This window comes from Drosophila santomea, unplaced genomic scaffold (genome assembly GCF_016746245.2).
Source record: "Drosophila santomea strain STO CAGO 1482 unplaced genomic scaffold, Prin_Dsan_1.1 Segkk6_quiver_pilon_scaf, whole genome shotgun sequence".
NCBI lineage: Eukaryota > Metazoa > Arthropoda > Insecta > Diptera > Drosophilidae > Drosophila > Drosophila santomea.
In genome coordinates this window covers 279475-298474 of record NW_025319002.1, presented here as the reverse complement: position 1 = coordinate 298474, position 19000 = coordinate 279475, and the positions used below count along the sequence as shown (strand labels likewise).

The following is a 19000-nucleotide window of genomic DNA, read 5'->3' as shown; positions in this document are numbered from 1 at the left end:
CAATGCCAGTAGATAATATTCTACAGAAACTTGAAAGGCGGATCCTGTAACACAGTTGCGGAGATGGTTGATGGTTTTCTAAACCACGTTAGGCGCCAAAATGTTTAATGCACAAATCTTTTTTGTGATGTATGAGATATTAGTTTTAGTAGTGTATAGACTTTAGTTTCAACGAGATTTCCGCGAGAAGTATGGTGTGTGCGAGAGTTTTAAAACGACTGGCTTAAGCTTACATGAACACGATAACAGAGTCAAATATGCAGGAATTTCATAATGGGTAAGAATTCAATTAACATTTCAAAAAAGAAAATGGTTAGGATCATGTTAAAGAGTTTGAACGAACACACACTTTTAAAAAATGTTATGGTATGTTTTAATATTTTTGTTCGTCTTGTAAATTCCTACCAATTTACTAAAAATGTTTTTGCCACGCCCACTCTAACAAGCCATAAGTGTCACGAACACTTTGTTTGTGGTCGTAAATAGTGAGCAGTTTTTTAGACGTGTGCACCATTTTTCTGTGGCAAATTCGATATTTTTAGCTTCAAAAAACATATGATGGCGCTCGAGTATTACTCGACGCATTACTCAATGCGTGGCCCTTCAGTTGCAAGGACTTGGATATTTTTACTGTGGATACAGTCCGCCAAAACTCTTCCACTGGTGGTAGTGTTTCGAGAGCACCAAAGTCGATGGTGTGACTTCCAGTCTCCAGCAATTAGAAATTTAACCTTGATAGCGACACATTGAGCACTTTGATTTTCCATTGTCACAACTGGAGTGCAGAAGTGTGTTACGCTGACCAACATAATATCAATGTGATGATTTTAAATAAAAAGTTTCAGCTCCAGTGCCTTGTTGGCGTTCCACACACGGGGAACGGGGAAAAGACCAGAGATTGATTGTGCAGTTCGTGTAGAGATATTAGGAGAGTGACATCAAGGACATCATCATTTGGAACATTTTGTCAAGATGAGTTTCGAGGACTGACATTTTTTCATCAGATCGCTGTCATTGCTGATCGTTATGAAAATATCGCAATTGCTGCATTGAATTCGGTAGCTAAATTTGGGAATGCTGATGTTGCTGTGGCCTTGGATTTGCGTCCTGCATTGTCTGTTGCGTCTGCAGGTTGTGATCGCTTTGTTGGCTTCCGGTTCCTACTTTCTAATGTGACTTGTCCATTGCTGCTGACTTGCTTACTGGGTTTGGATATAACCACCGGCAACAATCCCGTATGTAAGCGCAATGCCTCTTGGTGCAGCTGACTCAATAGTTGTTTGAAGGGGAGGGGCTTGACTTACTGTCTGCTGGTGGACGAGACAGCCCTTGTAGCTTACTGTATAATTACCGCCACAGTTTACTCATTTTACTGGATGGACTTCTCGTAGGGATCCCTCAATGGCATGTTGCTCACCACATATTTCACAGATTACATTCTTATGGCAGTTCTTTTTATGTGAGATTAAAGGTTTGCCACCGATTGCATTGCATGACGTTATCCGCTTTGTGTGGAATACAGACACAAAGCGTCTTAAGCTCATGTATCTCCTTGTGGTTAATCAGGCTCTAATTCAACAAAGAGTAGCTTGAGTAGTCTATTGATAAACCGAACTATGTGGCCAAGTAAGGTAAGGCTTTCTTTAATGTCCTCATCCGGTATAGAGTAATGTACACCTCGGATTACTATGCGGTTGGTTCTTTCCTCTTTCAGTGGCCTGGTATGAAATTATACCTTTAAGATAAGCGAATTCTATACTGCTCTGTACGCATCTCAGTCTGATGTCAGAAATGAAACGGAATTATCTGAGCGACATTTAATGGAATATTTTGTTGAACGAACAGTCTTATCAATGAGTCTAAAACTTCCGTCCAGAGAAAAGCAATCTCTGACACCGCAACTAGTTTTGCGGATCACAAAAAATAAGATTTTTGCCACGCAAGTAGACTTGTCCTTAGACTCAGCACAAAGAACTTTGCAGCGATGTAAAACCGCGTCTGCACTCTGCAAAAGCATGATCGAGACTCTGTTTTAATAATAACCAAGTTAGTGCAAGCCGACCTTTTTATATATAACTCGTATGTGCTATTTGGGTCCAGTATGGAATCTTGTAAAAGCCAAACTACTTAGCTTTGACCGAAGAGCGTCTTCGCATAGCAGTACCCCTAACATTCGTTGCTGACCGTGTAATATATACATATCTACATAAAAAGAAAGTACTATTCCAACCAACCACCCGAAAGGTCACCCGATCCCAGACTGTATGGTACTCCATAGAGAGAGCTTGGAAAACTTTAAGAACCAGCCAAGGCAGTTAGAAAACTCGACCGACATAGATAGTTCCGCAATGGACCACTAGGTCAACCAAGGAGTCGCCGTAATATGCTTGTAAGACAGGTCGGAGGCTGCCGGCAGACGAGAAAGAGAATTGATGGATTTGGTTCTGTCCTACCAGACAAAAGACAAAACTAGAGATAAACGGGCAGACTTGTAGGCTTTGAACCGGCACTAACGCCTGGACCTTCCAGAAACCCGTAGCAAGTGTACTTTAATAACCAGATGCACCGATGAAGGAATCACAGACGAACGGAACCACCTCAACTTAGACCTTCGCAATTTATTAAAGCTGAAACCAAACACCCGTTTGATCAGGAACTATACCGAAGTCTAACTTTTTAATTTCCAGTTTCAAAAGCAGTTCGACTGGATACATTTTTTTTATTTTTTTTTTATTTATTTATTTTGCAATCTGTCTTAGAACTATGACAATAAGCAAATTATATAGCACCTAAAAAATACTTGACAGGATTGCTTAAGCTCCAATGAGCACATACAATATTGACTGGATAAATGAAATTTAAAATTCGATAGAACCGTCTGCGTCATGACCATTGAAAGTTTTCTATTCCGCGTGGACTGTCGTCCAGTCTTTATTGAAATTTATAGTCTGCTTGTATGAGGAATTTATGATTAGATTAATTTTTCATTAATGAATGATAGAGCAGAGGGTTATGATTCCAACTACTATTCGCTTGCGAGCCTTTTCACAACCGGATGTGGCCGTCGAAGAATTGTGGGAAATAAAGAAAGCATGGATATTACGAATCCTTCAGCGACTATGTCTCCGATATGCACTACTTGCACTTTAAATTGGAACTCAAGGATGCATTTGTAGAACTCTTAAGATAACATGAGCTCCCAATTGGGTGGTTTACTGTTGACGTCCCCAATAAGATCACTGGTAGAGCTTAAAAAAGAAGGGTTCAGAGTGGATCGATGGTAGAAAACCCATGGAAAACCGAAGTAAACCCATAAATGAAATCCAGCGGTCAGACGTGCAAAGGAGTATTCCCGATGATGTCCGTGGTTAAGAATTTTTACGCAAGCCGGGAAACAGGAGCGAGTCCAACAGGAGACATGGTTTGCTCAAGCAGATTTAACCATCATTTGAGAATCTAGAACAACGGGATCAGGAATGTGCATTGTCACAAGAGCGCTTTTTTATAGGCGCCGAGGAAGAGGATAACATTGCACGCGACGCCCGCAGAACATTATAAAAATAGAACCGAATACCGACGCCTTAGACAGATAGTCGTGTACACGAATATGAGCGCACAACAAGATAAAGATACTTTGCCAAAACTATGGTTGATGGAGAAGAGATAATGGCACTACTGGATACCGGTGCTAGTGCGATTGTATTGGAAAAGTGGCAGAAGCATTTTTGGAAAACAGATCATAACCTATAACGTATGGCTATACATAAATACACATAGCCCGGCTTGCGCAGTCGGCAAAGTATGGTACTCGTGGCTATAGGAGTAGGTCGAAGCCAGAGTCAGACGGAATGCAACAAAGAAAATTCAGTTCGGCAATAAACGAGTGTCCGATGACCAGTTCAGCGGCCGTAATCGGTCACAGGGAAATTCTACTTCAGTAAATGGCACAGTTTACCTGCAGGGTATTGACTCCCAAAATAGGGGAAATATAACTACTAGTTGGGAACACTTGGCCTATAAGACGGATGACCAAGCTCTATCGGGAGGTAAATTCTCGGGAGGTAAATTCTCGGGAGGTTTATTCTCGGGCGGTGTCATACTCGGGTGAAGACTGTCTGAAGAGCCAAGGACTTCGGTAAAAAGTTAAGTGTCAAGAGGATCCAATCGAAATCCCGGGATTCCCAGGGTCTTAAACTGGAAGGATCAAGGGCCGGCAAAAGGAATACTTCTGAAGGAAGAACTACAATCCAAAGAGATGTAAAAGAAGTCTCGAGTCGCGGCAAGGAGTCCAAAGCAATACAGCCAATATGATACCCTTGATTTTATCGCAGTGTTTTTGGTATTTTTGGCAATATTGAAATTAGTAAAGATTGTATCCAGCATCCCGCACCCTCAATAGTGTATTTTTGTAAGTACCAGCAAAGACAAATTAACAGCAGTGACTTCCAAACCAAGTGCGGAATTCAAGTAATAAGAGGATCGAGTAGTGGCCGAAGAGTGCCGCACAGTATACTACTTTAACCCCCGCAATCCGCCCAAAGCTGCCACTCAAACACTTTTGAAAATTATTTTTATAGATTTTTTTTTAAATTGTTATGTTCGGGTATTCAATAGTCGGGGAACTCGGCTATTGCGTTCTCTCTGGATTTTTTATAGAGTTAAAGTGAAGGAAAAGTGTACATATAGCACAGTATTAAAGCCCAATAATCATTTAATAGGATTGTTCAGACGAACATATATATAAAATGAAGAAATGTATGTACAGCTTGTGAAACGCTGCAGCAATGCCTTTTTTAAAAATAAACAACGCCTTAGCGTTAGGATATAGATATCTGGGATAAACAACGAACTCCTGCGTAAGTTTCATCCCTTAAATAAAGATGCAAGCGGTCACGTAGCATTTTCTTGAAGATAAGGAATATCGTGCCGTGGAAAATTCCTGTCCTGCAGTGGCAAACTGTCTTAAGTAGTTTTCCACATCTGGGGAACAGATGGCCACTGCATTGGTCTAGTTAGAGATAAGATTAGAATATGTAAATTTCATGTTAGCTAACTAAGCTCGGACTTAGAAAATAAAGATTCAGTTTCAAATTATCAACTTACAAGTAAAGTCTTCTCATTTGAATCCTTTACATTTGGTCAATCAAGCCTTCGAAGAAATTTAACTTCGAAAAACTCTGCAGTTTTCCCCTATATGGTAAGGGACTCAGAGAAAGGCCAGCTCCTTTAAGCATTGCTAACTTTATCTTGCAGCTAAAGGTAGCGAATATAATTAACTCTTGTTTCCCCCTATATGGTAAGGGACAGAGTATATAAAAAAAACAAGAGAGAACGCTATAGTCGAGTTCCCCGACTATCTGATACCCGTTACTCAGCTAGTGGAAGGGAGAAGGAGAGTCTTAAACACAATTTTTGGCGGTTTGTAGGCGTTATAGTGGGCGTGGCAGAAAGTTTTTTGGCAAGTCGATAGAAATGTACAAGACCAATATAAAAATGAAAAAATATCAAAATATTTTTCAAAAGTGTGGGCGTAGCAGCTTTGGGCGGTTTGAAGGCGTTACAGTGGGCGTGGCAAAAAGTTTTTTGGTAAATCGATAGAAAATTACAAGACTAATACAAAAATGAAAAAATTTCAAAACATTTTTCAAAAGTGTGGGCGTCGCAGTTTTGGGCGGTTTGTGGGCGTTAGAGTGGGCGTGGCAACCTGAATCGACAAACTTGCGCTGCGTCTATGTCTCTGGAGTCTGTATGCTTAATCTCAACTTTCTAGTTTTTGTAGTTCCTGAGATCTCGACGTTCATACGGACGGACAGACGGACAGACGGACGGACAGACGGACATGGCCAGATCGACTCGGCTATTGATCCTGATCAAAAATATATATACTTTATATGGTCGGAAACGCTTCCTTCTGCCTGTTACATACTTTTCAACGAATCTAGTATACCCTTTTACTCTACGAGTAACGGGTATAAAGATACAAAAGAATCTTTTATATTTTAAATTAAAACAAACACCTTATAGTATTTTAATAACTAAAGGTTGTTGTGTTTACCATAATAATTTGTGGTAAGGCGTGCTTGAGGCCATACATCAGCAACTGTGAAAGTAAAAAGTGCATAGAAATAAAAAGAAAAAGTGCCAATAACAAATGCCATAGAGCATTATAAATGAGCAGCTTATTAATTAAGTGCAGTTTAAATGCCATTAGAGCATTAGTGGAGAAAAAGAGTGCTAAATAAATGCCTCTTCTGACTGGAATACAAAAAAAAAAATTGTCAAAAAAAAAAAAATTCGACGTCGAGATAAAAAAAGGGAGACCCGTTGCCTGTGAGAAGATCATCGCCAACAACAGCAGCAGTTAAAACGACAGCGGCGACGTCAGTGGCAGCAACAACAACAGCAGCAGCAACAAGAACAGAATCACCAACAACAGAGCAACGCACCAACATCAAAAAGGACGCAAAAAGATAAGCTGAACATTACTTATTTCCATTCTATTACTCCTAAGAATTTTTTTCTTATTAAAACAACAAACAGATTATTATTAAAATTAAAAACTTTTCAAATCAAGCTCATCCAAATAAAATTCTTATACCTACCATTAAAATAAAAAAAAATGTTTATAAAAATTCATAGTGATGTCGGAAAAAAGCATACAATTTTTAAAGAAGCAGTCCGAAATTAATTTGGAAATTGGGAAGTTTGAAGCAAAACCAACATCGTCAGATTCCGATTTAGTAAGCTTAGAGGAGCTTCAAAAATGCTTTATTGCTGATCAAAGCAATTTTATAAAGATCGGCGTTGTCGATCATGAATATTTTAATTCAAAGCAGTATGACCTAATAATGATGGTCTTAGCACAAATTAAAATTAAAACTGAAAAAAGTAGTAGTTCCGTTGAGCACCCAGTCACCATTTCAAGCCCGGAGAAGAAGGGTATTCAAAGAACAGAGGGTATGTCACAAGAGCTAAGTTAACACTTTAAAAATAGAGCAGGCGTTCCGTACTAATGTTGGTCAATTTAGGGTATACCTAGAAGATACGTCAAAAATTATAGACAGTAGTCCAGATTTCCTTCAAAAAAGGAAAAACAAAATAGAGTTCCTTTGGAACAAAATATATAACCTGATAGAACAGGTTAATACTTATTTTGAAAGTTCGCTATATGATGAAGAAATTAGCGAACTTGAATTTGACAGGCAGAATATTTTAGCAGCCATAAATAGTCGACTCAGTGGAGCAAACAACAAAGCTGAAATGTCGACGGTTGTAAAGGCAGAGGAGTTACCAACCCTGCCTAAAATCCAGATACCCACTTTTTTTGGTGATTCCAAAAAATGGGATCTTTTTAATGAGCTGTTCACAGAGCTTATTCATACGAGGGAGGATCTTAGTCCTTCACTCAAAATTAATTATCTGAAGTCAGCATTAAAAGGAGAAGCCTTGGCTCTTGAGAGAATTACGAACCCACTTGAGAGTTCCAAGAGGTTTGAAAATAAAAGGATAATTTTCAAAGACCTCACCACACGTTGCTTCACTTTTCAGGTCATAATCCAGAAAAAGTGAATACGTGTAGAACAGCAGGTCAAGCCTTGTTAGCCACGGCTTTGGTTCAAGTGAAGTCGAGGAATGGAGGTTTTAAAAAACTAAGAGCTTTGATTGATAGTGGTTCACAAAGCACAATCACTTCAGAAGAATCTGCACAGATTCTGAAATTGAAAAAATTTCGTTGACAGACAGAAATAAGTGGAGTATCTTCAACACTGACAGTTTTTGGCGGTTTTTGGGAGTTAGAGTGGGCGTGGCAAAAAGTATTTTGGCAAATCGATAGAAATTTACAAGACTTATACAAAAAATAAAAAATATCAAAACATTTTTCTAAAGTGTGGGCGTGGCAGCTTTGTGCGGTTTGTTGTGCAAAAAGTTTTTTGGCAAATCGATAGAAATTTACAAGACCAATACAAAAATGAGAAAATTTCAAAACATTTTTCAAAAGTGTGGGCGTGGCAGCTTTGGGCGGTTTGTGGGCGTTAGAGTGGGCGTGGCAAAAAGTTTTTTGGCAAATCGATAGAAATTTACAAGACCAATACAAAAATGAAAAAATTTCAAAACATTTTTCAAAAGTGTGGGCGTGGCAGCTTTCGGCGGTATTTGGATGTTAGAGTGGGCGTGGCAAAAAGTTTTTTGGCAAATCGATAGAAATTTACAAGACCAATACAAAAATGAAAAAATTTCAAAACATTTTTTAAAAGTTTGGGCGTGGCAGCTTTGGGCGGCTTGTGGGCGTAAGAGTGCCAAATCGATAGAAATTTACAAGACAAAAATGAAAAAATATCAAAACATTTTTCAAAAGTGTGAGCGTGGCAGTTTTGGGCGGTTTGTGGGCGTTATAGTGGGCGTGGCAACATAAATCGACAAACTTGCGCTGCGTCTATGTCTCTGGAGTCTGTATGTAACTGATTTCGGGTGGATAGTTTCTGGATGTAAAAAATCCAAGGGAAAAGAAACCATTGTAGCCACAACAATAGAATTAAAAGATTTAGAAGATTTAGAAGATTTAGTTAAAGAAGAGGAAAAAAATGATATCGAGTCTGAAATCTGTGAAAATGAATTTATTAAAACTACAAGAAAGGCTTCAGATGGGCGATACATTGTGTCAATTCCATTCAAGGAGGATGTCACCTTAGGAGATTCAAAGAAACAAGCCATAGCTCGTTACATGAATCTGGAGAAAAAACTACAAAGAAATGAAAAACTACAGGTTGACTACACTAAATTTATGAAAGAATACATGGATTTAGGACACATGGTTGAGGTGAATAATGAAGGTAAATATTTCTTGCCGCACCAGGCTGTTATTAGAGATTCAAGCCTCACGACCAAATTAAGACTAGTTTTTGATGCTTCAGCAAAAACCACTAATAATAAAACGACATAATGTGGGTTGGGCCACGAGTTAAAAAAGATATTTTTGACATTGTTGTCAAATGGAGAAAATGGGAATTTGTAGTTTCGGCAGACATTGAAAAAATTTACCGACAAATAAAAATAAATAATAATGACCAAAAATATAAATATATTTTATAGAGAAGTTCTCCGGAAGAAAAAATGAGGAATTTTAGGAAACAACAAGAATATCAATTAAGGCAAGAGATTAAGTGTCTGAAAAGCAATAAGGAAATTAAGACAAATAATAAAATATTGTCATTGAATCCATTTTTAGACAAGGATGGGATTCTGAGAGTAGAAGTAAGACTGCAAAACTCAAATGCAGAGTTTGAAATTAAGCATCCGATTATTTTAGAAAAAGGTTACTTAACAAAATTATGCATGGTGGGATAACCCTAATGCGAAATTACCTCCAAAGAAAATATTGGATTTTTGGTTTAAAAAATTCACTGAAAAAATATTTAAGAGAATGTGTGATGTGCGCAAGGTACATGCAAAACACGGCTCATCAAATAATGGGTAATTTGCCAAGATATAGGGTTACTCTGTCATTTCCATTTTTAAATACGGGATTAGATTACGCAGGTCCTTATTATGTTAGGGGTTCAAAAAATCGCGGATAAAAAACATTTAAAGGATACGTTGCCGTATTTGTTTGTATGGCAACCAAAGCCATACATTTAGAAATGGTAAGCGTTCTAATTTCTGACGCATTTTTAGAAATAGTCGAATCAATGAAAGATGAAAGAATCGGAAATTTTGATAGGTGGAGACTTATCCAAAGAATGAGGAAAGATTTCTGGGTAAAATGGAAGAATGAATATTTGCATACGCTCCAGTAAAGAAATAAATGGAAAAGAGAAATTCCTAAGAAGGCAAATTCCTAGAAGAAGGGCAAATAGTTTTGTTGAAGGATGATAATTGTCATCCAGCAAGATGGCCTTTAGGAATGGTGGAAAAAGTCCATACAGGGAAGGATGATAGTATCCGAGTGGCTAAGGTAAAAATGCAGGAGGGATTTATCTCCAGACCCATTACAAAAATTTGTCCTTTAGAAAGTATAAGTTCTGTTGAAAAAAATTAGGCTGACCCTGAGCCAAAAAGACGATTGGGATTATCATGACAATGGTGTTGTTTATATTAAGCTGTCAATTTTCTAGCGTATTATATATAACATATATATAGCGCAATATAACACCAAAATATTCAAAAGAGAATATAAATAAGACCTCAACAATATATTTAGATCCTCTAGAAGATGTTGAGATTGTCAGTACTTCTTGGAATTTGGTGATCTATTATAAAATGGATCCATATTTTAGAATGATTACAAAAGGTAATGCGCTTATAAGAGGAATGAGAAAAGTTTGTGAAAGGCTTCATAGCTTTAAAGAACAATGTAGTCAAGTCTTAGATAATATGAAAGATCAGTTATCGGAACTTGAAGAAAACAATAAATTGTTTATGATGCAGAATAGATCCAGAAGCAAGCGTGCCCCATTCGAATTTATGGGATCTTTGTATCATATTTTATTTGGTATAATGGATGAGGATGATAGGGAGCAATTAGAAGAAAACATGAAGAATTTATTAGATAATCAGAACAACCTTGATAACCTAATAAAAAAACAAACATCAGTGGTTGATTTAACTACCAATTTATTAAAAAGAACCACCGAAGATGTTAACGCAAATTTTAGTAGAATGCAAATAAGAATTGAAAACATGACCGAAGTTCTTAAAGAAAATTGTTATGTTTATAAGGAATCGATAAAATTCTTTATGGTTTCGAAACAGCTGCACTCATTGATAGAAGAAGGCGAAAAAGTTCATGCAGGTATTATAAAGGAAATTCCAAAAAGGAAATTGCCAAAATTCAGCAGAGTCTTTCGGAGACGGTAGTAATTCAAGGAAAACGGTCAGGTACGGAACTTAAGGAGGTGTATACGTTGTTAACAGCCAGAGGTTTATTTATCGACAACAAATTAATAATTAGTGTAAAAATGCCTCTGTTTAGTAGGCATCCATCTAAATTGTTTAGACTCATTCCAGTGCAAATACGTAATGAAGATCAGATAATAATAGTGCATACAACTGCCGAATATTTAATTTATAATTTTGAAATAGATTCCTATCACATAATGACGGAAGCCACTCTAAATCAATGTCAGAAATGGCAACTAAATAAGAGAATATGCAAAGGAAGTTGGCCCTGGAATTCTGCGAATGATAATGCCTCTAAAGCCAAATAGAGCGGCAAACTGCATCTATAAAACACCAGTCGACTCTAAAAGTTACTGGGTAGAGTTGGAGAGGAAAAGCAGTTGGTTGTTTAAGGTTCCGGTAAATTCCAAAGCCCGTCTGCAATGTACAGGCTCTTCAATTGAGTTCTAAGCATTTCGCCATATTGTAAGGCTAGAACCGACGATAAAGTTCTAGTTGCCCACCATAATATTCAATCGTCCGAAAGCGAAGAATGGCTATCAATGCCTTTTATAGGGGAGGTTAGTGAAGTACCGAAGATTATTTGGGATCCGCTAAAATTATACTTATTAAATCATGCTGCAGAATTTGAACGATTAAATAATGAAATTAAATATATGAAGGAGCATCATCAGAAATTAAAGGACTTACATTTCCATCATATTTCCGGACATGCTGGATTAATTATTGCTTTAATAATAATGGTAGTATAAATAATATATTTTATACGATAATGTGCTATTCAACAAAGATTGCAAGCAATAACCTTCGCAGGTCCATTGTCACTAGTGTAAGCTGTTGATATAAACAATAAAAATATTAAGAAAATATATATAGACAAAAATACAGTTCACTTATCGTTAATTCGAAAAGATAAAATGAATAAGAGATTAAAGCAGAAATGTTTGAAATATATTAAAATTTAATATAATTTAAAATAAGAAAATAATAAACTAAAATTAAAAACAAAAGATAATAAACCAAGTAACTCGGGCCTTTACAAAAATATTGGTTGCAAAATAAATTACATCGAATAAAATAAATAAAGTCAACTATTTTTATAATGCAACTAATTTAAATATACATCTACTTTTGCTGGCCCTTGGCAGAATGTTCAGACGAACATGAATATATATAAAAGAATTTACATAAGAAATGTATGTACTGCTAGTAAAACGCTGCAGCAATGCCTTATCTAAACAACGCCTTATCGTTAGGATATAGATATCTGGGAAAAACAACGAACTCCTGCGTGGGTTTCATCCCTTAAATGAAGATGCAAGCGGTCACGTAGAATTTCCTTGAAGACAAGGAATATCGTGCAGTGGAAAATTCCTGCACTTGAGACAGTTTTCCACATCTGGGGAACAGATGGCCACTGCATTGGTCTAGTTAGAGATAAGATAAGAATATGTAAATTTCATGTTAGCTACCTAAGCTAGGACAGAAAATAAAGATTCAGTTTGAAATTATCAACTATCAAGTAAAGTCTTCCCATTTGGATCCTTTAATGTAAATTCCTTTCAATTGTATAAAAGAAAAAAATAAACTAACAATTTTTTTTGAAAAATACGCTAACTCCGAAAACGTTCAATTTCTATCTCGATAATTCGGAGTCAATATTAGACCACTCCTATTTCAACTCTGACAAAAAACTCAAAGTTCTTATAACGTTTTTTACTATTTTGGCATTCGCGAAGAGCAGATGTGAAATCTGCATAAAATAATAACTTAAAAAAACGTGGTCGTTTGGTCTTTGAAAAAAAAAAAGGCAAAAAGTATTGTGCTCTATATTTTTAAGTCCAAGGCAAATCAAGCGTACACATTGCGTCGGCCAGCGGATTACCCCGGCTGTTAGACTGCACGTGTCTGCGGATAGGACTCCACCGTGCATTAGATCGGGGTTCTGTCCCGACAACGAACGGCACACCCACAGATCTGCACACCTTATTTGGAAAAATACAAAACAAAAAAATCCTGGCGAGCAGCGAACGCATAACCTCGCTGACTCGCCCTACCAAAGCTGGGAAAAGGAAAAAAAATACATCTATAACCTAACTCTACATCTATATTCTACACTTACATCTATAACCTATATTCTACATCTACATCTACAGTGCAAAACTATTATTAAAGCATTTACACAAAATTCAACATACATAAACAGTGATTACCAAAATTACACAATGCCATACACATAAATCACAGTTACACATTATTAACTAATAAGCATTTTACAAGATTAAAAATCAGGCAGAATGAATTAAAAACAGAAGTATCATGAATATTAAAAACAAAAATTGAAGAAAATAGGAACAAAACAAAGAAATAGTTTACTGTAAATTTTCATACTTTTGGTTTTTATTTCCATTAAATTTTTTTATAATTTTCTTGTTTGTTGCTTATTTTTATTTTTCTATTTTGTTCATTACACCTTTTGTAGGCGACTGCCAATCATTATCTTTATTATTTATTAAGTTCTTTTAGTTAGACATGGCATTTTATTTGGCAATATACCACACATGGGTATGTATGTATGTAGGCACAAGAGTAGCTGGAATATACGGGACCGACGGTTTTTAACGGTTTTATGATTATATGATTATACCCGTTACTCGTAGAGTAAAAGGGTATACTAGATTCGTTGAAAAGTATGTAACAGGCAGAAGGAAGCGTTTCCGACCATATAAAGTATATATATTCTTGATCAGGATCAGTAGCCGAGTCGATCTGGCCATGTCCGTCTGTCCGTCCGTCTGTCTGTCCGTCTGTCCGTATGAACGTCGAGATCTCAGGAACTACAAAAGCTAGAAAGTTGAGATTAAGTATACAGACTCCAGGGACATAGACGCAGCGCAAGTTTGTCGATTCAGGTTGCCACGCCCACTCTAACGCCCACAAACCGCCCAAAACTGCCACGCCCACATTTTTGAAAAATGTTTTAATATTTTTTCATTTTTGTATTGGTCTTGTAAATTTCTATCGATTTGCAAAAAAACTTTTGGCCACGCCCACTCTAACGCCCACAAACCGCCAAAAACTGTCCTTCGCACTTACACTAGCTGAGTAACGGGTATCAGATAGTCGGGGAACTCGACTATAGCGTTCTCTCTTGTTTTTTATATATACGTATACACGACCCTATAACCAGTTTGTTTGATATTTCTAAATATTTCTCTACTAATAATCCAACCACCAGTTACCTTCCCAGAAAATTGAGGACACAGTAAGGTGCATAGCCTTGAACAGAAATCTCACCCCCACCCTTGCGATTATCCTTATGACTGCTTGTGCGCGCAGGTACACCCCCTTCCAAGATTGCTTGTGCGCGAAGAAGTGCAATTGTAATTTTGAGAGTTTTTATGAAAAGTCGTATTTTTAATTTCAGAATCGTGAAAAGCATACCATTGGAAAGGGCTTGAAAAATCCTTTCCAATGACACCCAATTTGCAAAAGTTTTTTTTTTTAGAGAGGGATCCCCATAGCATATACCGAATCGGCGGTTTTGGCCTGTTTTCGGGTAGTAGTGGGAATATACGGGAGCGAGCGTCTTCACAGCAGTCTCCGCGCTTGGCGCTGAGGAACACAAATGTAAAGTTTTCTCTCAAACCTATTTAAAATTATAAGGAACTCTTCTAGACATAAATATCTACTCAAGGAAGTAAAATCAATACGTAAAATTACACTCAACACCAAAAGTGATCTCTCTAGCTCATTTTTCGTATACACCGTTTAGACACAATCCTTCTAACAGGATTTTCCTGAAACCTAATAAGTGTTCTAACAAGAATGTTCCAATAAGAATTGCACTTATCCAACTAAATGCGGCTTGACTAATCGTAGGTTCGTGTCTCCGCTAAGCACCGCCGCTCCCGAACCGCCGCTCCCGTATATTCCCACTACTACCCTAAAACAGGCCAAAACCGCCGATTCGGTATATGCTATGGGGATCCCTCTCTAAAAAAAAACTTTTACAAATTGGGTGTCATACGACTTTTCATAAAAACTCTCAAAATTACAATTGCACTTCTTCGCGCACAAGCAGTCATAAGGATGATCGCAAGGGTGGGGGTGAGATTTCTGTTCAAGGCTATGCACCTTACTGTGTCCTCAATTTTCTGGGAAGGTAATATAAACAAACTGGTTATAGGGTCGTGTATACGTATATATAAAAATATCATACAATCATAAAACCGTTAAAAAACCGTCGTTCCCGTATATTCCAGCTACTCACAAGTGTAAATTTTTTGTTTCAGCCAATTAAATTAATATAATTAAATCCCAACCACAATTCTTCTGGGCCCATAGGATGGATTTGGGGTAAGTGATCTTATTATTTTCTTTATATTTACACTTGCTTATGTGAACATGTACCAACAAATACATATAAATATTATACCCTATAAATTGGACAGTCCATACATAAATAAAACAAGAGAGAACGCTATAGTCGAGTTCCCCGACTATCTGATACCCGTTACTCAGTGGAAGTGCGAAGGAGGTCTTCTAAACTGACAGTTTTTGGCGGTTTGTGGGCGTTAGAGTGGGCGTGGCAAAAAGTTTTTTGGCAAATCGATTGAAATTTACAAGACTAATACAAAAATGAAAAAATATCAAAACATTTTTCAAAAGTGTGGGCGTGGCAGCTTTGGGCGGTTTGTGGGCGTTAGAGTGGGCGTGGCAAAAAGTTTTTTTTTAAAAACGATAGAAATTTACAACACCAATACAAAAATGAAAAAAATATAAAAACATTTTTCAAAAGTGTGGGTGTGGCAGTTTTGGGCGGTTTGTGGGCGTTAGAGTGGGCAGCATGATTCGACAAACTTGCGCTGCGTCTATGTTCCTGGAGTCTGTATGCTTAATCTCAACTTTCTAGCTTTTGTAGTTCCTGAGATCTCGACGTTCATACGGACAGACAGACGGACGGAGAGACGGACAGACGGACGGACAGACGGACATGACCAAATCGACTCGGCTATTGATCCTGATCAAGAATATATATACTTTATATGGTCGGAAACGCTTCCTTGGAAAGCTTCCTCGCGACAAAGTCTACACATTCGTGAAAGCGGACGTCTTTCGATAGCGCTGCGCGAAAATCTCGTGTTAACGTGGTTGTGCTGAACAGTGTTAGCGGCAAATCTGAAAAAACAAACGGTGGACTTGTGCCATAGTTCTGCGCGTAACCTAGGCGTGCTGAATGACCGCGTGTTTCAGGTGGTTAGCAAAATATATAAGTTTGCAATTTTTGCAGCTGATAAAACAGCTGACAGCGCTGCCAACTTATCTCGGAGGGCGATCATGAGCGAGTGGCGTTGCCACATCAACTGTAAGACCAGTGCTGAGGTGCGAACGTTGGGCTCGTAATTTCAAAATTAAATTCAAAATTTGATTTAATTTAATTGAATTTAATTTAAACAAATAAGTGCCACGCATAACAAGCTCGAAAAAATGAGCAGCGATCAAAAGAATGAGCGTAGAAGCTCCGTCAACCCAAGAAATGCTTGCTACTCCTATTTCTCAACTAGAGATATAGATCAACATCAGAAGTCGACAAAGAGCAACTCGACTCTACTGACCGTCGACAGCAAGAGAGCCAGCTCTTGCTCACCCTCTCTGCTCACCCCAACTCCCGCATCATGGAGTTACCAATGCCAAACCCCATCACCGCCGGCTTCGCTGAATGAAGCTCCAACAACAAGCAGTACTAAAATTTCTGCAGCAAACTCACCACCAATAATTAAACCAACTACCAATACTGCGAGTTCGGTCCCAACGGCCAAAATGGCCGTTTTTGGCAACAAAAACAGTTAGCCTCGATAAGCAACAAGCGATATTTAGCGAAAATTTCACCACTCAATCAACTTTAAGAAAAAAAATAAAAGAACAGTACATTATAATCCTTTACAAGGATTAAGTTAATTCTTAATATAGTAATATTTGCTATTTCGTTGGTTCGAAATTCGATTGGTCGAGGCTTGGTCGTCGTTTGCTACCGTCGGTAATACAAATTAACTTGAAGCAGGATTCGATGTAGAAGGTACGTTGCCAATGTAGTAGATCTCTCTTTATAGCTTCGGTCCCATCCACCTGGGACTTAATGTGCTTAATCTTGGATGAGCTTTCCTGCTTTCTGTTGATAGTTGATCTTTATAGCAAAGTATATATCTTCTTGCTTCAGTTTAGTGAGTTTACGTAAAGCACTTTTTAATCTTGGCTTTGCAATTGGCGATCTATGAAGATGTCACTCCAGTCGCATACGTTATTTTCAAAGAACGAGCCGCTTGGTGTCTAGGTTTGTCACCCTAGAGCTGCGAGAAGCACTTTCTGGTTTGGGTGTAGATATGCGGGCAGCTGGATCTGAAGTGGTCTGAAAGTAGCTGTTTGCAACTCGCTTTGGTAGATGTGTTTAATGCGATTTCTAATCAGGGTACTGGTTCCGCTTTTTGCTGGGTAAAATAAAAAAGACGTTTATTTGAAAGTTGTATTTAGCTAATTTTATCGGAAGTACATCTTGTTTGCGGAAGAAGCATGACGTCAATATGATTGTCATAAAGGAATTGAGATATTTCTAAGGCATTCGTCAATGACAATGCAGCCATTGATTATTTGGATATTTGTGATGTTATCATCTCCATGATTAAATTTTGGTTCCTCATATGGTCTTTCTTGGTAGTCCGCATGAACGACATATGCTGTTGCAGAGTATGCATCACGGTTTTAATACTGTGTTGATGTTGCGTCGATGATGGGGGATCCGGTGTTGAACTTGTTTGCGCAGCTCGTAGAGTTTTTGTGAGGTTCTGTTAGTCTCGATTTCAGAAAGTGTGTGAAAGTCACATTTAAGGGTGCACTTCGTTTTATCTAATAGCTTTATTGGCAGGTTCCAATTCGAACTTAAACAGAGGTTGTGGTTTTCGTCTTCGTTCAGGATGTTAATGACAATTTTCGTCTTGAAACCCTTATCATTTAATACCTGCGTAATATCAGCAGGTGCTACTTCAGGCTCTTTACCTTTAAGAACGACTTAAAGGCCTTTGCTAAATTTTAGTTGGCACTTTCCACAATTTTGTTATTTTCGTTAAAATATTTTGCAATAGACCTAACGCTCTCTTCGGTTTTAACTTGGACTTCTGTTTGGTAGATGATGCATGTTTTTGGTGTGCATTATGTGGAAGTTGTCATTTCCAACGGGTTCAATTAATTTGCTTACAAAAGTATTCAAGCTTTTCTTTTGGATGTGTATTCGAGCGGTCTTTGGCTTCTTGATGTTGCGGTAATCAATGCTGGGATTAGATCCTTATCGTTATCTTCCAATACTCCAAGTCGGTTGGTCCACTCTTTGCTCTCAGTTTGCTGTCTTAGATGGTTCCGGTTGATCTTTGTTTAATGTCCCACCGCAGAGATTTGATGGCTTTTTTATTTATATAGTTTGTATTATATATATATTATATATTATTGAAGGGTTTTTTATTCCAGTCCAATTTTCAATGACTCCTGGCGCATAAAATCCGCACCAGACAGTCACTTGTGGATTGGTCTTGTCCCAAATATGGCAATTTTGCTTGTTGACATAGCCATTGTTTAGCTATTGAGCTTTTTTAATAGCTGTTGCGAATAATAAATAGCCGAAGAAAGTTTTGTCTATTTTCCGATACTATTTATTTGGTTAATTATACCGCCAGCTAGGGCCGACCAAGAGCTATATCGAATGCACAAGGTAAGTCTTTGCCGAAAAACGAAGAAGTGACAATTGGCGGGACAGAAAGCCGAATGCTGTCTTAATGAAGGTAGATAACAAAGATAAGAAGGAATGTGCGCCGTACAGATAAATTCGAGCGAGAACAGCGTTTTGCACTATGGGCATCGCAACTGCTACTACTGACTACTTCGGTTTACAATATTAAGAGTATAAGATTAGTCTACTGCACACGGATAGTCGACTCGGCAGTACGATCATCGCGACCGTAAAACGGGCAAAGTGCTGGGAACAGTGCTCGAACTGAAAACCCATTTTCATAAAACAATTTTATGTTTTGCACGTGCTGCTCGACACTGTAACCTG

The 19000-nt window shown here is 37.8% G+C and overlaps 1 protein-coding gene across 3 annotated transcripts in view; it reads right to left on the bottom strand.

Annotated features, from left to right (window-relative positions):
• LOC120457663 (unconventional myosin-VIIa-like) overlaps nt 1–19000 on the bottom strand; it is a 419197-nt gene that overhangs the window by 154379 nt on the left and 245818 nt on the right. Inside the window, exon 7 of one of the 3 annotated variants that reach the window (XR_005617072.2) lies at nt 11587–11730. The exons of the other annotated variants lie outside the window; for them this stretch is intronic. The gene's annotated coding sequence lies outside the window, so the exon portion shown is untranslated. The remainder of the gene's footprint in view (nt 1–11586; nt 11731–19000) is intronic. 3 annotated transcript variants of the gene reach the window in all.